This window comes from Nyctereutes procyonoides, unplaced genomic scaffold (assembly GCF_905146905.1).
Source record: "Nyctereutes procyonoides isolate TBG_1078 unplaced genomic scaffold, NYPRO_anot_genome, whole genome shotgun sequence".
Lineage (NCBI taxonomy): Eukaryota > Metazoa > Chordata > Mammalia > Carnivora > Canidae > Nyctereutes > Nyctereutes procyonoides.
In genome coordinates this window covers 3606153-3629097 of record NW_026575025.1, presented here as the reverse complement: position 1 = coordinate 3629097, position 22945 = coordinate 3606153, and the positions used below count along the sequence as shown (strand labels likewise).

The 22945-nt window shown below is 53.9% G+C and overlaps 1 protein-coding gene across 4 annotated transcripts in view; it reads left to right on the top strand.

The window, feature by feature from the left end:
• The window catches only part of TSPAN18 (tetraspanin 18), a 194196-nt gene that overhangs the window by 125271 nt on the left and 45980 nt on the right, over window positions 1-22945 (top strand). For all 4 annotated transcript variants that reach the window (XM_055310724.1, XM_055310733.1, XM_055310715.1 and 1 more), the window contains exon 3: window positions 8396-8534. The gene's annotated coding sequence lies outside the window, so the exon portion shown is untranslated. The remainder of the gene's footprint in view (window positions 1-8395; window positions 8535-22945) is intronic.

The following is a 22945-nucleotide window of genomic DNA, read 5'->3' as shown; positions in this document are numbered from 1 at the left end:
GCAAATGAATGAATGACAAAGACTCTCACTCATCGCCTTGCATTGGAATGTTCCTGCAGGGTCTTCTCCACCTGCTGATCTGGTTCTCTTCACCATGTTCTGCTTTAGGTCTGGAGTTTCTATATTCCCAGGGCTTGTTATTCTTATTGATAATAGTAACAAAATAGCTAACATTGGTCTGGCTCTTTCCATGTGCCAGGAACTGACAAAAGTGTGCATGACATCCTCACAGCAACTCTGTTAGTAGGAGCTACGATAGTCCCATGTGATGACAAAGAACTGAGGTCTCAGAGAAGTCAAGGCATTAGCTCGAAGTCACACGGGTAGGGACAGGACTGTGTCACCAGTGGTCTGACTCCAGAGCCCAACATCCTACATTTATTGAGTGATGGAATGGCCCACACTACTTAATATTTTGGTAACTGAAAGTCAATGCATGCTCAGAAGTAGCATGTACACACCATGCCCGCATGCACACATGCTCACTCCTCCCCTGGTTCCTTCTCCAGCACCACCATCCGTGCTGGGGGCTATCACAATGGCCCTTACGCTCATCTCTCAAATGGACCATATAGTAGCCCTGCATCTGAGTGTCCTTATGCAGTCTCTTTCCTTGGCGGGACGTTTATGGTGCCCTAAAAGATCGACCATTCTTAAATGTAGCTGTGTTTAGGGAGGACGTTTAGCAGGGCAAGTAGGAGGAAACCAGGATGGTGTGAACGTGAACAGTGAAGGAGAAACCCCAAGTCTGGGGAGACACGCAGGCTTATAAAATGCTCTGGGACATTCCAGCTTGGTGGACATGGATGTCTCTAAGATCTAGCTAGACATTTATTCATTCTTCATCAAAAGCTTAATTGCTGGGGCTATGCTAATGCCCTAAGAAATGAAGGGGAGCTTGGGGCATGAGTGATCTTCTGGGGCCGAAAACGCCAGAGGGGGAGGTGGACCACTGCATAAGCAAGGGGGAGCTATGGGAAGCTGTTGGGGGGGAGAGTGGCCTGGTCCAAACTCGACTCCTGAAACTCTGTCTCCCTTCCCAGTGGAGGGTAGGGTGGGGAGAGGGCAGCAGGGGCACCGTGTAAAGGCTATGGCTGTGGGCCAGAAGAGGGCACACAGGGGTGGATGGGGGAGGTGAGACCCCTGGAGGTGGCACGTAGTGGGAAGGGGGCAAGGCGAGGAGATGTTTCTAAGTACATGGGACTGAGCTGTTGGGTGGGGGAGGGACGGGGGGGAATCCACACACCTGAACCTTTGGGAGACTGGTGATTGGGAGGATTTGTGGAGGAGCCATTTCTGGGCAAACGAGAACAATAGTAGGTATTAGCGAAGCCTTCCTCTGTGCAGGGCGCTGTGCTAAGTGCTGTCTGCCTCGTATGGCATTCAGTGCTCAAAAGAAACCCAGAGGCAATTACTGTTATTGTCTCCATGTTACACGTGGGGAAACTGAGGCACCGTTCATGTGACTGGGATCACATGGCCTGTCACTGGTCGGGCTAGGATTCCGGCCCAGGCAGCTACCTGCAGAGCCTCCCCAGGTCCCCCCTGCCCCAGCCACGGGCCTGCAGGAGGCTGTCTTCATTTCTAGAAAGGACATGCATTTTCTTTTTTTTTTTTGTTTTATTGGAGTTCAATTTGCCAACATATAGCGTATCACCCAGTGCAAGCCATGGGGAGGGGGGCTGAGAGAAGAGGACAAGGACGATTTAGGATTCCCATGAACCCGGGGGAAGGGGCTGCATCCCCGCAGTCCGCCTCTGCTCCCCGGTTCTCTGTGGTGGGGATATTGCCCTGGAGATTAATGGGGGAGACGGGAGGCGGAGGAGGGAGGGAGGGAAGGAAGCGAAATTGCTGCCCATTATACCTGTCCTTTGGCAAGGCCGGGTAATTAGCAAACCCTCAGCAATAAAATATTTCGTTTCGGTGTAATTGCAAAGTAATTATGTGGTATGGGTTGTGTATTAATCGTGTTGATTAATAACACTCAGGTAGTAATTAAACATCTGCTTCATAATTGCGTGCGAGCTGAAGCTTAGCACACACATGCACACACACGTACGCACATGCACACATGCACACGTGCCTGTGGCACAGGCAAAGCTCCCTAGTTCCTGTTGTGCTCATTCACGTGTGTGTGTGTGTGTGTGTGTGTGTGTGTGTGTGTGTGTGGGCGGGGGAGAGGGGGAAGGAGGGAGGAGGCAGCGAGCCAGGCTGGGTTAAGAGCCCCCTTGCTCCCCCACTGTACAGTGAAGACTTTGTGTCCCCACCTCCCCTTGGTGACATGGGGAGGAGCTACCGTGGGCCTGGGGAGCTGTGTCACTCCACGGTCCCCCTCAGGACAGAACCCAAGGCTACCGGTGTGTGTCCTCCTCCCAGCCGAAGCCGGGTTGACACAGGGGCTCCAGGGTTCTGTAGGTGACTGTAGTGTCCTACTGACTTGGCTCTCCTCATTGGGCTGGCTTTCAGGGTCCTTTCTTGGGCCGGCTACTTTTCTCCAGCAGCCGGGAAAAAGTTCTTATGGTAGGAGCCACCTGGGCTGAGGCCACCCTAACACCCAGCACACCCAGAAGGCCTGGATCCAACGAGCTGATCCCAGAGGCTGCAGGGACCAGAGCAGGATGCCGCCCTTGGGTACCAGGAGCTCTGATTCTAGCTTGGCTCCTACCCCACTTGCTGTGTGATCTTGGGCAAGTCACTTTCCCTCTCTGTGCCTTGGGTTCCAGGTCAGTAAAACAAAGAAAACTGAGCTCAGAGGCCTCCAAGGGCCTTTCCAGTTCTTCTGTATTCGGATTCTAATTTGGTTTGTACTAATTAGGAATCGGAGACGATTTAAATTCAATACATGTGATCCTCAGTGAGTAAACAATTGGAGATGATTCCTTCCTTTATGACTTCTCAAAGACTCACTCGTGAGCGATGAGAACCCAAGAGAAAATCAATAGCTTTTATTTTTCAGAGAGAGAAATTGCAGATTCCTTGGGCTGCTGGGCATTGCAATTCATTCTTGTATTTTAAAATTTTATGTTTATGTTTATGGACTGCCATTAGGTAACATGGATTCATCCTGAAGGTTGATTTTTTTCATTAACTTAACTCATTTTACTTATTAGTTCACATTTATAGCTTGGGTTTAATAAGCACACAGCGCAAAAGTCATAAAACAGCCCTCTGCTTTAGTAATATTTTAAAATCAAGACTCGTCTCTGCGTCAGCCCAGGTTTATTTGTTCATAACTTGCTTCTGCCATGATTTGAGGCACAGGCACTGCCGGCTCCAGCCGGTCCTTTGACTTTGAGCCTGGGTGTCCTCACCGGAAAAAGGTACCACTAATTAATAAAAGCAATAAATGCTTACATTTTAGAAAGCAAGTATCCAGCCATCGCTTACTGTGCTCAAAGTACTTCCCACGTTATCTGGTTGAGTCCTGCATCCCTATGACGTGGCTTTAAGTTTTTCACCTTATAGAGAAGGAAACAGGCTCAGAGAGGTCTTGCCCGGGGCCACACAGGTGGTGACAGAGGCAGACCCCCGGTGCAAACCCGACAGGTCTAGATGCATCTTCCCTCCCACACCTGTCTCCTTTCCCCCTGGCCTGCGAGTTTTGGGAGCTCCCCCTCTTCACCCTCCGCCCTACCTCCACGCTCCCTTTACCCTCCCACCACTCCTACCAAGCTCTGCCCCTCGTTCTCTCATCCTCTCACCATCTGTTCCCACCTGCCTGGGCTCCTTCCTGTTCTTCATCTACCTGAAGGATACCTCTGCTCTATGACCTTCAGTGGCTCCCCATTCATCAGGCTTGGCCTGGCATTCAAAGACCTTACCCGTGCAACCCCTGCCTTCAAGCTTTCCTGCCTCATTTCCCCACTCTGCCCCAACAGGCAGCCTTGGCTCATGGTCCTGAATACCCGGCCCACTCTTGGGCGTCCCCCTGCCTTTGCTCACCCTGGGCCCTTTGCCCACAGCACCCTCCTCTCCTTTCCATCTATTTAAATCTGCCCCCTCTTCCAGGAAGCCTGCCCGGGGGCCCACATTGGGAGGGACTTCTCCTTCCTCTGAGCTCATAGCTACATGATGAGCCCTCCTTGGTCACCTTGAACTTCATAGTTCAAGACTAGGGCATTGCTTTCGCCTCCCCATAACTGTGAGCCTCTTTGAAGGCATAGTCTGTGCATCACTTGCCTCCGGCTCCCCTGGAATCCCAGGTACACAGCAGGTATTCAGTAAATGCTCACCAAATGCGTGAATGCTTGTGTTGCTTATGATCACCAGAAGCAGAACTCCTGTGTCTTCTCTGTGGCTTCCAGGCCAGGCAGCGAAAACCTAGGGAAAGACCCCACCCGGGTTCTATCACCTATCGGCAGCTCTGCCTCCCTCCCTTCCTGCAGGCTTCCCTCGTCTCCCCAGATGTATCACATCCCTTCTAGGTCAACCATATACCTCTTCTCTTCCATCACGATGTACCTGCCCTGGGCCCCGTGTACTCAGCTGCCTGCTGCGTCGATGACCTTCTGGTTTCTGGCAAATGAAATTCAGATACTTTGTTAGTGGCAAATCATGGCAAAGGAAGCGAGACCACGGGAGCTGTAGCCCACTCTGTATCTGAGCTCAAGATCCTCAGTGTTACACATGGGGAAACTGAGGCCTGGGAAAGGGGAACAGGGGACCTACCTAGAGGCATTGGCTGGGATCTCAGTCAAGGCTCCCTGGGGACTCTCTACCACTTCCTGGGTTAGTTGGCTACTCCGGTTAGAATCACAACCATATCGGTGGGCCCAGCACTTTACAGTTTGTATGCACTTGAACTTAGGAAGGTCGTGGGCTTTCACGGAGGCTCAGAGAGGCAGGCCACATGTCCCGATCGCAGGGCCCGTGGCCAGTGGTAGGGTCAGGGCTGGAATGCAGGGCTGGCTTGGCCTCGGCTGGTGCGATTGCTTGCCGGTTTCCCTATCTGCTGGCAGCAGCCCGTGTGTGTGTGTGTGTGTGTGTGTGTGTGTGTGTGTCTGTGTGTGTCTGTGTGTGCGCGCGCTCACGCATGCACACACGCATGCTGGGCTCCATCTGCACACCCTGTTCCTTAGCTGGGGCAGGCATTCAGAGGGACCATGGAAGATACCCAGGCAAAGAAGATGCAGACCTAGGACGGGATGTGCCACTCTCCCTGGCAGCAGGGGGCTCGGCCCCTGGTCATGTGGAAACCAGGGAAGGTGATGCAAGCCAGCCTAGCTGGCGCACAGCCTGGGGAGCTTGACTTCCTGGGCTACTGCGGGATGGCCTGGGCCTCTGACTGCCTATCCCCAGCCCCAATGGCTCCGATGGCCCCTCGGCCACGTCCTGCCGATCTGGCATCTCTAGGCCTGGGCTCAGATCTGGAGCTTCATTTGACAGTGACACACACACATTGACAACATCCACACATTCACACACTGAACTTCCTCTCCAGGCCACAATAGTGCTCATCCTCGAGTGCCACCATGAGCTCATCTGTGTGTATTTACAATATGCATGATCCTATATTTCTCTAGTTCACATTCTATCTTAAGCCATTCGGAAGGAGGGTGGCATCCCATGGCAATCAAGAGCTTCTGCTCTTAAATATATATTTCTTTTAAAGATTTTATTCATCCATTCATGAAAGACACAGAGAGAGAGAGAGAGGTAGAGACACAGGCAAAGGGAGAAGCAGGCTCCATGCAGGGAGCCCAACGTGGGACTCGATCCTGGGTCTCCCCAGGCAGAAGGCAGGTACTAAACCACTGAGCCACCTGGGCTGCCCAAGAGCTTCTGCTCTTAAATATATATTTCTTTTAAAGATTTTATTCATCCATTCATGAAAGACACAGAGAGAGAGAGAGAGGTAGAGACACAGGCAAAGGGAGAAGCAGGCTCCATGCAGGGAGCCCAACGTGGGACTCGATCCTGGGTCTCCCCAGGCAGAAGGCAGGTACTAAACCACTGAGCCACCTGGGCTGCCCAAGAGCTTCTGCTCTTAAGTCAACAATGGATTTAAATCCAATCTGTGCTATGTAATGGTCGTGCATTTGCCAAGGTACTTAATCTCTCTGAACCTCAGTTTCTCTTTAATAAAATAGGAATGATAATACAGGATTAAATGAAGAAATGCACATAAAGCACTGACCCCAGGACCTTTGCATCTTATCTCCCACTCCACCCTGACAGGCAGCCCTGGCTCAAGGTTCCCCACTTGGGTATCTCCATGCCCTTGTTCACCCTGCCCTGCTGCCCCTAGCATCCTGCTCTCATCTCCGCACAAACACACACATCTGTCCCCTCATCCAGGAAGCCTCAGTGTGCTTGCTGGGGTCATCAGTGCCACTGTCTTCAGGAAGCTAGAGGAAGAGCAGCCTTGCATTGGTATCTCTGCCTGTGAGTTAACTACAGCCCGGGCTTTAGAGCTGACCACGAGAGATTGTAGGGGCCACCGGTGGCCCAACACCCCATTTCATAGATGGAAAAACTAAGGCCCAAGAAACAAGAGGATGTACCTGAGTGCTCAGAGCAAGTTAGTGTGACGTTGGGACTGGAACCCAGGACTCCATCTGCTAATCTCGGGGTGGGGGGCCGAGGGGTCCACTGTGACTGCCCTCTTCCTGGGAGTGAAGACTCCCCCTCTTGCCAAGGGTCTGTTAACTGAGTGGGTGGTCTGCTTCTTTTAGCACATTTGAAGGAGCGTGGGCTGGGGTGGGAATGAAAGGTGGAGGCTGGGGGTCCCCCAGGTGAGCCTCCTCATCGAGCATGTGTGGGGAAGAGACTCAGAGAGGCTGAAACACAGCCAACATCCCGATGGGGGCTGAAGCAGGGACCGCAGGCCCCATGTGGAGGCCCTGGGTGGAGGCCCCAGGCGGAGCCCCGGAGAAAGGTACTGCTGCACAGCATGCTGTCGAAGCAATCTCTGTTGCCCCCTCCTTCCTGCCACCATTTCTTTCTTTCTTTATCTTACCTTTCTCGAAAAAGCTGAGAATGCCACCCCTCCCGGGGAATTCGCTCTCCCACGCCCAGCCCTCCCCAGTTCTCCTGAGAGCTGCTGCCATGGGGTGGGGTCCTTAGTGCTCACCAGCTCCCCAAGTGCTGATGACACCTGCATTTTGCTGGCTGTTGAAATGTGGTCTGGGCTATGGGGGTCCGGTGGGCAGGTGGGGAGTTTGCAGTCCCAGTCCCCCAGGAGAGGAGGTATGCTGGGCTGGGAAGCCGTGCTGGTCCATGAGAGTCAGAGAAGGGGGAGCAAGGTGGGGGCAGAGGGGATGAATGACCAGTGAAATTGAGAGATTTTTGTCTCAAGACTTGCCAGGGACACAGAGCAACTCCCAGTCCAGTGCTTTACCTCCCACTGCAGGTGCTCCCAGTATCCTCCTCTGCATCACATCCCTAACATTTAGTGAGCGAATGCTCTGCTGTGGGCTTCAGAGACGTAGGAAAGTCATTTTCATGCCTGCAATCCTCGAAGAGAGATGCTGTTATTATTATTCCCATTTTATAGACGAGGAGACTGATGCTCTGAGAGGACCCCTGACTTACCCACGGTCTACTTCTAGAAAAAGATTGCCCAAGCATGTGGGCCATGATCTACCTGCTTCCAAAGACCATGCTTCTTCAAATCACTGCAGGCACTGCCTCTCACACCTTGTCTGGGTTTGAACACAGCTGGGAAATACTCTGCTCTAATCCACCTGACAGCATGCAGGAGACCCCTGCCGTGGGCCCGGGCTGCCCCAGGGGCTACGAGTCCCACAAATACAATGGAGGGTGCATCTTTGGAGAGAACCCCCAGCCATGAGTCAGGAGAGACCCAGGGCTTAGGCCTCACTCTACCACCAGCTTGCTATGTGACTTTGGCCCGGTCACTGCCCCTCTCTGGACGTCAGTCTCCTCATCGGTAAACTGATGAAGCCGTTGGTCTGGCTGGATGGAGCATCCCAAGAATGCATTTTCACAGAAGGAAGGATCTTTCCTCCAATTCACTCCAACTCTCCTGGTGTTTCCACCCACTCACTCCAACATATACATTTGTGTTTCACATCAAAGCAAACCGTGAAACATTTGTCGAGCTTCCCCGCTCTGCAAAGGGCACTGTGCTAGACACGGTGGGTGTGATGCTTATGTATTTTTATTCAGGGCGTGTACACACACACACACACACACACACACACACACACAGGCAGAAATGCATATTTTTGGGTCTCAGACTTGTTTCCAGGCAAGTTCAGCTGGGACCTGTTTCTTGACGCATGACCCCAGGTTCCTGCCGTCTTTGCCCTGTGACATGGCCCCCTTGGGGCCCTGAGAGCATCTGCGACAGAAAGAAGCCACCTGGGGCAGCATGAGCTGATGAGATCTCTCCCGACCAGGCAGTTATGGCTCATCTGCTTATCTCTGACAGGTGGACATCTCCTGGACAGCCCGAGGTTGCAGCGGCCGGGACTTCTGTCACCGTCATCAGAGCAACTTGACACCTTTTGACTTTGGCGTCTAGAAACAGGCCTGATCCTTTTCCAGACCTCCCAACGCTGGCCACCTGGGTAAGGAAATTCAGGCTTATTTGGCACGTGGTTGTACGCTGCGTCTATTGTCACTGCCACCAGCAGGGCACCTTGTCATTTTTTATCACAGCGTCTTCTTTTACACCCTTCACTAGCAGGAGAGCCAGTGGTTCAGGCTCTCAAGTCCAGGAGACCTGGGTTCAAATTCTGGAACCACTAGTTACTAGCTGTGTGACCTTGGGCCGGTTCCTCAACCTTTCTGCTTCTCAGCTTCCTCATCAACAGGGAAGCAATAGCACCCACCTTTTGGGTTTGAGGTGAAGATAAAATAAGGCAATATCTGAAAAGGGCTTAGGACAGGACGGACACGTAGTAAGCTCGGAATTCAAGAAACATTAACCATTGCTGATAGTATTGCGTATGTGACAATCCATAATTCGTTCACTCTCGCACTGACAGTCTGTCTCCTGCACTAGATGGTGGAGTCCATGAGGGTGGGGGTTCATCTGCCTGGTTCTTAATTGAACTCTCAGATCCCAGTACAGGAAATCGGCCTCGATCTGTTGAATGAATCAAATGTGTGAAGATGCTGTGCCTATTTCACGCAGAACCCCCAGGACAGTCCTTGAAGGCTCTTGCATTAGTCCGAATGTGGGTTTGGTTGTGTGTGTGACCCAAAAACCCCAAATAATAGTTCCTTCAATGAGAGAGAGGTGGATTTTTCTCTAAGTAAGATTCTGAGCTAGGAGGATTTTTCCACACAGAAATGTTAGGGTCCCGGCTTTCGCTGTCTTGCGGCTGCACCATCGCTGGTCTTCATGATCCACGATGGCCCAAGACAGCCTCTCCATCGTACTCAGCAAGAAGGAAGAAACCAGAAGAGGCGAGGGCGCTGCTTCCTTTAAGAGGGGGCTCCCATCACTTCCATCCCACTAGCCAGAATGCAGTCGTGCAGCACGCCTCGCTGCAAGGGAGGCTGGGAATTACAGCCATCGTTCTGGGTGGCTGTCTGCCCAACTGCAACTCTATTTTGAAGGAAGAAGGGGAAAATGGATGCTGGGGGACCCTCCACCTTGCCAGAGAAGATGATCCACCTGCTTAGACGCCCTCGATCCCTGCTTCCTCCCTCTGGCAACCAGTGACTTTTTCACTGTCCCCATACTTTTGCCTTTTCCAGAATGTCATATAATTGGAATCGTACAGTAGGTAGTAGTCTTTTCAGACTGGCTTCTTTCACTTAGCGGTGTGCATTTAAATTTGTTCCATGTCTTTTCCTGGCTTGATGGTTCATTTTTTTTTATTGCTGAGTAACATTCCATCGGCTGTACCACTGCTTATTTACCCATTCACTAGTTGAAGGATATCTTGGTTACTTCTGATTGATTTTAGCCGATTACGATGAAAGCTACTATACATTCATGTGCCAGTCTTTGTGTAGACAGAAGTTTGAGCCAGTTGGGTCAACACCTAGGAGCATGACTGCTGGATCATATGGCAAAGAATATATTTGGCTTCTTAAGAAATAGCCAAATTGGGGCACCTGGGTGGTTCAGTGGTTAAGCGTCTGCCTTCGGCTCAGGTTGTGATCCTGGGGTCCTGGGATCGAGTCCCACATTAAGCTCCCCAGAGGGAGCCTGCTTCTCCCTCTGCCTATATCTCTGCCTCTCTCTGTGTCTCTCATGAATAAATAAATAAAATCCTAAAAAAGAAAAAGAAAACGAAACCGGCAAACCGTCTTCCCAAGTGGCTACACGGCTTTCCACTCCCACCACCAGCGAATGAGAGTTCTTGTTGCTCCATGTTCTCATCAGCAGTCAGCGCTGTCAGTTTTGTGGATTTTAGTCCTGCTGTTGGGTATGTAGCAGCAGGATCCCCATGTTAGACTCAAGGATGATAACACTGGAAGGGACAGCTAGGCGAAGGTGTTTCAGCAGGTAAGAGATCCAGGAATGTTCCCGGGTCTGTTTTTTTTTTTTTTTTTTTTTTTTTTTTTTTTTTTTTAGTATTTTATGTATTTATTCATGAGATTAACAGAGAGAGGGAGAAGCAGGCTCCCTGCGGGGAGACCGATGCAGGACTTGATCCCAGGACCCTGGGATCACACCCTGAGCCAAAGGCAGAAGCTCAATCACTGAGCCACCCCGGTGAATCTCCTGGGCCTGTTTGACATGCAAGCCCCGAACTGTCCTGCCACCCCTCGCGGCCTCTGCCCGTGGCAATCTCCCTGAGATGGACCAGAGCCCTGGGATTGACTCTTCCTGCCCCAAGGTGAGGAGTGGCTGCTTTCCAGAGTCCTCATTGTCTAGTGTCTGTCTCCCTACCAGAGCCCAAGGTCAAGGAGGGAGAACAATGAGGGCTGGGGACCAAGCGAGTGGACCCGAGCCAACTTTAGATCCGCCGAAACACATCCCTCAGCGGGGCCAGACGGCCAGGAAGGCTGGACGCAGGCAAGTCCAGCCAGGCTGCTGGCCTGTGGCCAGTCCTTGAGTCTGACGCCCACCCGTGCCCCACCCCAGGCTCAGCTGGGGAGGCTGGAGCTGCTGTCCAGCTCATCGAGAATCAGCCTGAGCCAGAAATGATGGCTGGCTGCCGGGGAGTCAAAGGGCAAAGGCTGGATGAGGTCAGATGCCACATCAGGTGGGAGCCAATCCTCAGCTCCACCCCAATTAAGCCAAGACAAGCAATTTATTCGCTTTTTATTGGTTTCCAATATATTGACAATTTGGGGCCTGTTTATTGGTGTTCAAAGCGGAGCTGAGTCCAAAGCTCAAATGACGCCTGTGTCTGTGCCCCTGCTTCCCTCCTTGCGGGTTTCCATCCTGGGGGGGATGCACGCCTCACAGTGTGGTGGGGCAGTGACCAACGGCTCCAGACCCACATCCGCTCGTTTCCAAGCCTGTGGAAGGAGAGCTTCTTTTTCTCAGGAGCCCCAACCAAAGTTCCAGAGTTGCAGCTTATTGGCTACTTTCTAGCCACGTGACCATCTCTGACCCATTTCTGAAACCAGGAGGATAGAATGTGCTGATTGGCCTGGCGGGGTGGGGGTTGAGGGCTGGGTGGCCGTGGGACAGTACCTGCTGTGGGTGGAGGGGAGAATTGGCCTGAGGCTGGAAGTGGGTGGGAACCCCAAAGGGAAAACCTGGGTGCTATCTTCAGAAAGAGGAAGGAATGACAGGCAGATGGAACCACAGGTGACCCTGTTGGTGCCGTGGCAGGGGTGGGGGACACGGGGCAAATGGGAATGCCATATGTCCCAAAATAGTCCTCCCTGTAGTTATAGCACCAGGGTGGCCTTTCTGCAACAGGTATAGCTCTGGTTTTGTGGATCTGCTATCTGAAAGCCTGATTTTTGCACACACACTGGCAGGCATGCACATACACGTATTGCACACACAATGTATCTGCAGGTGATGCTTCACTTTCCAAAAGGATCGCCCCTGAAATTCTGTCCATATGGAGTCCCTGTGCTCCCTAGGAGCCCCCCCACTATTTCAGCCACCCCCATAGCTGGCTGCCTTGGGTTCCCCTCCACTTGCTGAGAGGATCTTTTCCTTCCTCCCCTGACTCCCTCGTGGCTGGGGAAAGTTTCCTGAGCCACTTTAAGGGGTATTTGCCCTAAATGGACTCCCAGAAGACCCGGACCCATGAAGGCCTCCTTCCCAGAAGAGCAACTGCCGCCCTCCCCTCAGCTGCTGCCGCTCCACTCCACTCCGAGGCATCTCAAAGGGAAGGGGGTGGAGAAGGAGGCAGTCTCTGACCGAACAGGAACCCATCTCTGGGGAGCCCGGGGGCCTCTGTGGGGTTCCAGGGTCTGTGAGAGCAGGCCAGCCTCTCGACTGCAGCTGCCGTCCACCGTGGCAGCTCTGTTATGCATTTAGGGTGTGGTGTATGATTTCACTTGAAAAAAGATTGTTCTGCAGGAAAAAGATGGAAAACCACAGCGTATGATGCTGCCTCCTAGGCCACTGTGGCCAACTTCTTTTTATGTTCTGTCCTTTGCTTGATTTTGGTCAACCACAAAACTCCTTGCCCTTTGCCAGTCTCTCGCTCTCTCACTCTCGCTCTTCCACTCTCTCTCTGTTTGTGTGTCTCTTGCTTGTGGATTCTGCAGCTCTGACTCACCACGTAGGCCAGCTCAGCGTTCAGCACCAGCCTGCCTTATATGGTGCTCAGCGTGGCTGGATCACCGAGTGGTAATTCATTTCTTCAGCCAGTGGCTGGTGTGTTCTTACCATGTGCCAGGCGATGTTTCGTGTGCTGGGGACCGAGAGTGAGCAGGGTGCGAAGGTCCCTGCCCTCTCCTCTGGAAGGTGTCCTGAGGACCGGACCTCTGGGTGTCTTTGCCCCCACCCCTTGTCCAGTGTCTCGTTCAGGCTGAGCCACAGGAGAACTTGGTGAATGTCTGTGGGCTGACTAGTTTCCACACTATTTTTCAAAGCCCCCACTTACGACCGATGCTGCAGAGATACTAGAACGGCTTGGTCGTCAGCCTCTCGCACTCAGAGTGTACGTTATAACTTGCGACAGGTCCTGGAGAGGGAGGGGAGGCCATGGTTAGAGACCCGGTCTGGGGCTGCACCTGAGTAAACAGAAAGAATTGGCCAGCCTTCAGCCCCGCCGTACCCCACTTACTTGAAACACCTCAGAGATCAGCCCCACCCCCCCAGGGGGCTCCCGGCCTGTCATAAGGAGGGAGACATGAAAGCAAATCCCTAACATACAAGGTAGAGAGTAAGAGGGTTCGGAGCAGAATTAGAACGGAAGGCTTGAGGGTTCCAGGGTCAGATCAAGAGGTGACTTCTGGGTGGTGACAGTGATGGAAAGTCAGGCAATGTGGCCTATTCCAGCTGGGCTTTGAAAACTGGGGCAAGACAGGGGACCGGCTCAGATGCTGGGAAGGGCATCCCGGGAGGAAGAAATAGTGAGAGCCGAAGCCCAGCAGGTCGGACCCTGGGGTTGGAAGACTGTGCCAGGCAGGAAATGAGATGGATGCGGACAGCTTCTTCCCTGCGCAGGCCTGTGGCCATCCTCAGTCTGCCCTCAACCATAGCCTGGGTTTGGAGTCGAGTGACTCTTCCATTTTCCTCCTTTTCCCTCCATCCTCAGGAAAGGGAGTTGGGGAGTGGGCTTGAGAGAGGGGGTGCTGAACGGGTACCGAGAGTAATGAATCCCCCCATCTCCGAGGATCTTCGTAGAACGGAGAAAAGGTGTTCACCGGCAGCTTCACAAGTCATGCAGAGCCCGGGCTGGAAGTTGGAAGCCTTGGGCTCTTGTCCCAGGCCTCCTATGCATGTCCTCAGCCTCCCTGCCTCGTACTTGGTTGGTTTGAAAATAGGGGGTAGGTCCCCTCCAGCTTCAGCCCTCTTCTCCCAAGTCAGATGTGGGTGCAGATCCCAGCTCTGACCCTCTGAGCCTGGGGGTTCTTATCTATAAATTGGGGATAATGATACTACACATCTCACAGGCCTGATGTGGGGATTTCACTGGATAATTAAGAAAAGAGCTTATCAGTGAGCCCACCAGAGGGTCAGTCCTTAGCGATAGCGCTTGTGCTATTGGTGTTCTTATTTATATTTTCAGTTTTTAGGATTCTGTGGGAGGATTCCCCAATTGAGTCCTCAATGTTTAGGTGCCTAGAAGGCAGCTTAAGTCCATGTCCCCCAAAATACAGTGACCGGGCCAAGTCATACCCCTCCTATCTCCAAATAGGGGTAGAGCTGCCTTCTTCAAAATCACATTTCTTCACTCAGTCATCAAATATTGACTGAACACCTGCTGTGCACCCAGGGCCTCTGAGAGTTGAACAGGACACCCAAGCTCCCTGCTCTCGGAGGCTCAGGCTGCACTTTGGGGCAGCATCTGTCTTCCCACTGGCCTCATTGACATCATTGGCCACAGGACCTCTGGCCAAGCATGAGTGTGTGCTCAGGTGTGCAGGCTGGAGCCCTGGGAGGAATCCACCCCCATCTCCCAGGCTCCTGGAGCTTTCATAAGCCCCCTTTCCATGTCGGTGCTAAGGCCCGGGTGAAAGTCCCGAGAACCCACCACAGTTAACGGGCCTGGCACCACACCCTGGCCAGAGAGATGGTTTGGATTGCCAAGGCCTGCTTCAGTGTTAGGCTAAGTACCTTGGAGGAGAAGAAGAGCTTGCCACGGGGCGTGGATTGCAGGGTTGCATTCCATTCACACTCCCCCTCAAAACCTGTTGGGATCCCAAATTGCAAAGGGTTTTGGAAATTTCCAGATTGGAAAGGCACCGAGGGGCCCAGTCTGCCCTGTGCTCACCTTGTCCTCTCCTGGTGGCTGAGGGCCTCTTGCCCTCACTGGCTGCCAGCATCCAGCGTGGAGCCGGACACGCGTGGGGCCTTCAGCAGGAGGCTGGCGAATGGATGGACAGATGGACAGACTACAGTGGACTCCCCGTCGTACATGCTTTCCTAGCCTCAGTCCAAGTTTCCAGGTGGCTGGAGACACCAGGCTCTGGCTTTGTTTGCCTGTAACAATTTGATTTTGGCTCTGGGGCAGCATCCTGGGGTTCAAGTGGTGGAGCAGACCCCGAACAAATGGGTTTTGAGCTTGACGTGTTCACGTAGCAGTTGCAGGAGGCAGTGCGGTGCATGGCCCTGACCTAAGGTGGGAGCTTGCCTGCCGCCAGATGCACCTGCCTTCAGAGCCCACTCCGGGCTGGGTGACCTTGGGCATGTTACTTAGTCTCTCTCAAACTCAGTTTTCTCATCTGGAAAATGATAGTACCAGTAACATCCAGCACAGCGCCGTGATGAGCTTAGATGAAATAATGAGTGTAAAAACACGGAGCAGAGCTCTGGGCACGTGGTGAGTACACCAGAAGGATGATGATGGTGTATTTAATGACTCCTTACACTATTTGTGCTATTTGTTGCATAAACTTCTCTCTTCCAAATAGATTTTTGCAGACTGCTTTGCATTTTTAAGACAAAAATTATTTCTTAAAAGTGATTGTTACGGAAGTAATATGGGGTCCTTAAATATTCAAATGACCCAGAAGAATTTAAATTAGAAAGCAAATGCCCCCCTCCTCTGCCAGCTGGCTCCTTCTCTTTCCTAGCAACATTCTCTTAGAGTGTGCAACCGCCACATCTGGAACTTTTTTTCCCTTTTTTTTTTCTCCCCAAGAGCTGGAGACAGGTGTGCAGTCAGGTGTGGGATGGTGGCCAGGTGGCTGTTGTGTTGAATTGCCATCCAGGCTAGAAGTCCAGGCCTCAGTGGTTCCACTGGAGCAGGAAGAGGGGAAGGGATGGGAGGAGGGGGACCAGCCCAGGTCCTCAGGGCAGCCTGGCATCCCCGTTGCAGTTTGCTCTGAGTCTTGATGGTCTTCAGTGCCCTGGGTCCTGGAGTCCTGGCAGGTGGCCTAGGACGTGTCACATTCAGGCCAGATTTGGGGGGACAGGTTCACAGAGAGCATGTCCGGCCACAGGTCTAGGCTCCTTCCTCTGCCAGGGAGCTCCAGGCTCAGTCCCTCCTGAGCTCCCATGTTCCTGCAGCACATTCACTCTCTCCTGTAACCTCCTGGGAGTCTGCACTTCCACACCTGTGCCCTCTGGTGCCACATGGCTTCCCTCACCAGGCAAAGGCCTGGGCCTCACATAGGCCAGTACATCATCGGTGCTACATGGACTTGCAGCAGGTTTGAATTTTACCAACACTGAGGTGCATGATGTGCCACCTGCCTTTACTTCTTCAGCTCAGACCGTCTGCCACCAAGCCCCTCTGCCCATTTGCAGGACGTCCCATCCCAGGTGTGTTGGGGAGAGAGGATTCTCGCCCCCGAGGATGCTGCAGGAGTCTTGGTGGCTCTCTGTGGCCCAGAACATTAGTGGGAGGTTGTTGGGGTCCAGTGAGGGCGAGCGGGCAGTAGGCTTTTCCATGCCACCTGGGCCCAATGTGGTGTTTGGGTGGAACTCTGTGAGTTTGGGTGCATAGACTCCCAGCCTCTCCCAGGCATCTCAAGGGGTGGAAGTCCCGTCACCCCTTGGAAAGGTTGTTCCAGGATCAGGGCACTTGAGCCTGTAGCTCCTGGATCCCCCCAAATCTACTTCTTGTTGATCTCCAGAGGCACTCAGCAACCCTCTCCCTGGGACCCCTGCCTCTGCCTGTACCCCACCCATGCTCACACCCACCCTTCCACTTCCAGGGGCTCCAACCTATGCCCTCTGAGAAGTTTCCAGGGCCCGGAGGGTGGGCTATCTTCCTAGGCCCAGCGACCTCCGTGTCTGGCCTTAGAAGCCAGCAGCCCCCAAGACATGGGAGCCAAAGACTTGGCACCATCTTGGGAGAAGGGAGAGAGTGCTCCTGCAGCACAGTGAGCAAATCAGGAAAGCTTGTCTCAGGAAATTCTCCTGTCACCCACCCTGACTACAACAGATAAATCAGTACCTCTCATTCATTTGTTTACTGAGCAGCCACTAAAAACCAGATTCATTCCGAGACTAGAGGTCAAAGGAAAATCCGACAGGATGGATCTCAAAGAGCTCAGTGTTTAAATAGCAGCTCTCACGTGTGGTGCTCCTACCAGCAGCAGCAGCATCGCCTGGGAACTTGTTGGAAATGCAGATCTTCAGACTCCCACCCCCAGACCTAATGAATCTTGGGGGTGAGATCCAGCAACCTGGACGTTGACAAGTTCCCCAGGGGATTACAATGCAAGCTCAAGTTGGAGAGTCAACCTAGGGCAACAGGCAGGTGGCGGGCGGTCTAACACCCTGATGCAGCGGGGCGCAGAAGGGGTGACAGTGCTCAGGCCCGGGAAGGGAGGTGGCCAGGGAAGGCGTGGATTATGAATGACTTACTTAGAGGTAGACAAAGAAATCTGTGTGTGATGTGGTGGAGGGGAGTGGGTTCCTGGCAGAGGGATCAGCACATGCAAAGTCCCTGGGGCATGATAGAGCAGAGGCGTTCAGGACCTACAAATGGTAGTGCCGGGATAGAGCGGAGGAGGGTGTGCGGGAGGGGAGGGCTAGTCAATGGGCTTCTTGTGCTCTGAGCTGGGTTCCCCACCCCCCGGGTGCTGGAGAAACAGGAAAAGGTATATGCAGGAGGGGGCGAGGGAAGATCTGCACCCTGGGAAGATGGGTGGTTGAGATAAAGGGTCTCTGGACCACAGCAGGTGTCAGGCTGTCTTCTGGAGGGTAGGGCTGAGCCTGTGGTGGATGGGGAGCAGGAGGCAGGGTGGGGCTGGGATACCCTGGGTCTTGGAGGAGCCCTGCCCTGTTGCCAGAACATTCCCACTGGGGAGCCACGCCTACTGAGTGCTGAAGCCCAAGTGACCCTCGTTCTCTATCTCTTAGTACCTCCAGAACGCCCTGTAACTGCCTGGCACTGTAATTAGTTTGGGGTTCATGCCTTCCACCCCCGGAGTCTCCATGTATGTCTCTGAGGGAGAGGAGACTACATAGAGCACGGTCTGCACGTCTAGCTTCCAGACCTGGAGGGGTGGCACCGAGAAATGCAAGAGGAGCCCAGACCCCCTCTGAGGGTAGAGCCGGGTGGAGGCTGGGAGCGGCCGAGAGGGGCCCAGGTCCCCGGAGCCCCCAGCCCCTCCTCCTCTCCCTCCTCCCCCTCCTCCTTCTCCTCTTCCTCAGAGGCCTAGCCTCCTTCAGAGGCCCCAGCCTCCCTCACTGGCTTCCTAGGGCCAGGCAGGCACATGAAAGGAGCAGAGGGCCTCTCCCAGGCCTGGGGCTCTTGTTCGGGAAGGGGCCTCTGATGAGCTCATCCTGTGGTGAGTCCGGGGCTGAGAGGAGGGAACTTGCTAACTGCAGCCAGGATCCTGAGTCCCTGGGGAGGCTGGAACTGGAGAGAGGGAAGGGCCCTGTGCGCCCCAGGGTGGGGCAGGTAGGCAACAGGCCTCCCGCCGGAGGGCCAGTCGGGGGCCCCATGTGACTGGCTTGGCAGCGCTTGGGGCTGGCAACCCCTGCCTCCCCTGCACCCACTTCTGGGGTAGCTCGGGCACGGGGGCGTGCGCTGGGAGCCCTGCAAGGCCTGCCCTGGCCTCCTGTGGGTATCCAAGCATCACGTTAGGTGAGCGCTCAGAGGACTTGCAGTTCCAGTGGAGGTGGTGCCAGCCAGGCCCCCTCCTTCGGGACGGCTCGGGCTTTTCTGCTTTATTCTGAGTCCAGGTTTAACCCTGGAACGAAATGAACTGCGAGGCTTTGTGGCTTCACCAACTAACTGGCCTGGGAGGGGTTTCGAGGTCATCTGTTGTGACCCCTTGAGAAGTGTTCATTGAACTTCCGCTTACATACTGCTGGCAACGGAGAGCTCACTACCAGTCAGGACAGCAGCGTTCAGATGGCCTTGAAAGTTGTTTTCCTTGCTTTGCCCAGGAGCAACCATGAGCGAGTCAGATCTCTCCTCAGTGCTCAGACCCTGAGCACAGACAGGTCTTCTCTGCTCATCTGCAGGCCCTCGGGTGTCACATCCCTAGGACAAACGTCAACCCTGCCCTGGCAGGTAGCTGTGCTCGGCACATGATTGGTCCCATCCTCGCCTCCCTCAAGTGGGCCTACCAGAGCCTTAGAGGTGAGGCCAGGCTGAGCCTTGCACTTTCATCCTGACTCAGGGATCCCCAAACTATAAGGCGCCCAGAGCCAGTGTCTGGCCCCGATCTGCCGAAGCTCCTGGGAGGCGTGTCTCTAGCAGGCCTCCTTCCTCACGCTGCCCCCTTCTGTCTGCAGGACCTGCCTGCTCACATCACTGGGGCTTCACCCAGTGTGCTGGGGGAATTCAAGTAGATGTCAGACGCCCCTAGAGCAGGGTGTGCTTGGGGTCAGGGCGAGTCTGCTGTAATTCTTACGGGGTAAGAAATAACCAGAAAGCGCCGACATGAACCTGCAGGTGGAGAAGGAGCCACGAAACTGGGGGTGACCTCAGGCGTCAGCCTGCCACTGCCACGCTTCCCCCAGGGTGTGGGCATCACAAGCATGTGTCGGCCCCTCTCGACTTCACTGCTGGCATTGCTGTCTGGGGGCTTTTTAATAGCTTTACAGACATATAATTTACATACTACGAAATGTGCTCCTTTTCAAGGTACGATTCAATGGTTTGTCATCAACTTGAGAAGTAGTGTAACCATTGCTACAATATAACCTGGGGATATTTCCATCACCCCTGAAAGACACTTGGTACCCACCTGCCATCCGTTCCAATCCCTGCCCCCAGCCCCAGGCAATCACCAGTCTCCTCTCTACCTCTGTAGATTTTGCCGTTTCTGGACATTTCGTGTTGACAGAAGCATGTACCATGGGGGATGGGGGTGTGTGCTTTTTACATTATGGCAGAGGTGCGAGGAGACGGCACCCACCTTCCCACGGCCGGCCAGGCCCACGTTCTCAGTGGGTTTTCTTCGAGTTGGGAGGTCTCATAGAAACATTTAGCGTGATCTTCATTTTAGTCCAAGAAGGAAATCTTCTGTACCCAGCCCTGCTCTAGGGGCGTCTGACATCTACTTGGATTCCCCCAGCGTCAGCCAGCTCACTCCCCCCGGGGCTGAAGGAACGTGCACGTCCTGATCATGTGGTAAGCGCCAGGCTTACCTGACGTCATTTGATCTTAGGTTCCATCCTCCAAGAGGGAATCGTTTTATAGCTGACAAAATTGTAGTTCAGAGGGGTTGAGGCACGTACCCAAAGTCACACAGGTAGGAAGTGGGGGAAGCCAGGATTTCAACCCCTGGTCTCTCTGATTTCAAATCCATCTTTTAACAGCTCTACCACATTTCCAGTCCTCCCAGGAGATGGGGGATACTGCTCTTTGTATCAAGGCAAACTCTCTAGTCCTGTAACTTGTACCCATTGTGTCTGGTTTTGCCAGCAAGGCCCGCACAGACCACTAACCTGGACGTCGGTCCTTCAGACTTATCTCTGACCCTCCTAGCACTTTCCAGCAGACAGCCGAAGGGGGGACAATGTGAGACTGAGGTTGGGCAGGGGCGAGTGTGACCCAGGCTGGCTCCCAGGACCATTCAAGGGTCCCTAACCCTCAACAGTAGAGTCTGCTGGGACTGCTCCCCATCCAGTGGCCCTCTCTTAGAGAAACTGGGGGGGACACAGGGAGGGTCAGGGCCTCTGGTCTGAACGACTTCTGCTCACACTTCAGAGGAAGAGGCAGGAGGGAAACAGACATGGCATAAACTGTAAGAGAAGGATGGGGTCTGGCCGCCCATGACCCATTTTACTTTTCTAGCCAAGTGGGACTCAGCATGAAGCAGGAGGCCACGATTCATTTCCCCGAACCCCACTGTAGCTAGATCTGCCCTGGGGCCGGGGTAGCAGGCCCGTGTAGAAGGGGAATGTGCCCCAGCCTGCCTTCTCCCCCATGGACGCCCCCCAAACCAGCCAGGGCTTGGAAAGCTGGACGGCTTAGCCCGGAGCCAGCCTCTCTGATACCACTGCCAAATACGAGACCACTTCTTTGGCTTTGCCAGAGATCTGGTGTTCCCCAGAAGAGCTGCAAGCCTACAATTAGGAAAGCAGCAAAGGGCTTAACTTTCTCTGGGCTGTGGGCTTTTCGGTGGGAAAGATAAGCTTGGTCTGGATTAAGCTGGAGGGTAAAATAATACTTACTCTCCAATAATACTCTGGCAAGGAGCAATCCAGGCCCTGCGATTTCCATGGGTGGGAACTGCCGGAGGGTCTGCACCCTCCTACCAGGTCCCCAGGAAGCCTTGCCTGCCCGTGGACTCTCACCAGGGTCAGTTCACCGCAGTGCTTGCCCTCATTATGGAAGAAAATGAGAAAAGCTATCATGTTCAATGTGTTATTATCGGTAGAGTGATTAGCCTGTGCGATTATCTCATCCAACTCATCTAACTTGGGAGTCGGGCTTATAAACCTCACACAGGTCCAGGCTAAAGTCCTAAGTCAATCACTTCAAGCTCTTGACCTTGGGAAAGTGGGGACATTTTACCTGCAAAATGGGAGTGATGATGGGTGTGCCTGAATGTGATGGGGTCGTGAAGAGGAGCCATGACGTCTATAAAACACCTGCCCGGTGCCCAGACCCCAGTAGGGCTTAATACATGGTAGGCCGCCTTATGAAATATTAGTAATGCTGGTAATAAGGCTCGGGTATGTGGAACCACAGCTATTTAGGGGCAAAGTGGAGATTCAGACCCAGGGCCACGTGGCTGTGTAAGCCCAAGCCTCCCTCCAGGGAGGGGCCAGGGAGGGAGCCGGCTGGGCAAGGAGGCCGGGCTGGCCCTCCAGGGGTGGCAAAGGCAGACTTGAGCTCCAGAGAGGGAGGAAGGGCCCCAAGTGCTTCCTGTCCCCACTCCCCTTTGTAGAACAACAACCAGGCCATTCTCCTTCTTCATCCCATGCCTCACTGATTTGAGCCCCTGGAGGCAGAGAGAAGAGCATCCTGGCTCGGTCCTGAGGAGAACAAAGATGGAGGTCAAGGCTGCCCCCTGACAGGGCAGGCGCTGGCTCCAGGGAAGGAGGGGGATGTTGAGAATCAAGGGGCGTATTGCCAACCTCCCCCCAACCCCTGGACGCTGCAGACAAAAGCCCTTCTGGATTCTAGTGTAGCCTTCACCACCCGTGACCTAGCTGTGGGGCCGGGCCAGGCCCCCGCCCCTCTCTGGGCCTCGTTTTCTCATCTTCCAAAGTGAGGAACTAAACAGAAGGAAGCGCCTGGGCTGGAGAAATCCGGGAGGGCTTCACAGCTGAGGAGACGTCAGGCTGGGCATCGAAGGGCGAAGGGCAGGAAGAAGTTTTCTAGGCGGACCCCACACCTGGAGGTGGGGGGGGGAGGTATTCCAGGCCCAGGTGAGAGGCCCGGCTGCTTCAGAGCCTGGGGTGTGAAGGGCCCTTTCACAGTGACTTGTGAATGAATAGTCGTGAATAATCCATGTCCCTTATGAGAAAAAAAGAATAGGAGTCACCTGAGTATCTAGAATAAAAGAAACAGCAGCAGGAATCAGTTACTATTTCATACCATTTCAGCCGTTTTTTAATACGATTAAGAAAATAGCCTTTAAGCTCCTGACTATGGAGAATCTCAGATCCTAGGCAGACAGGAAGGAACAAAGGACTGTCTTCTGGAGGCAGAGCCAGGCCCCGGGCGCTAGACAGACAGACAGCGCTTCCCTGGGGGGTGACGCTGGCAGATCCGCTCCCGGGGGGGCCAGGGCGGAGGGGGGCAGACACAGGGGACCGCGCTGAGGGTACCTGCTTCCCCCCAAGGTCCTGACAAGGCCTGTGGCAGGGAGCCGGGTAGTGGGGGGGCGGGGGGAGGGTCTCCGTGTGCCTGACTGAGGCCCTGTGGGAAGGCCCTGCCCCGTTGCTTCTGGAAGTGCCCCCCCATCAGCTGGCACAAGGGGCCATCCCACCGCCAAGCAGCAGAGGGGTCCCCAGAATGGCTTCGCTGTGGTTTCCCAAGCCGTCTGGCTGCAGGGTCCTGAGGGCTGGGGAGGG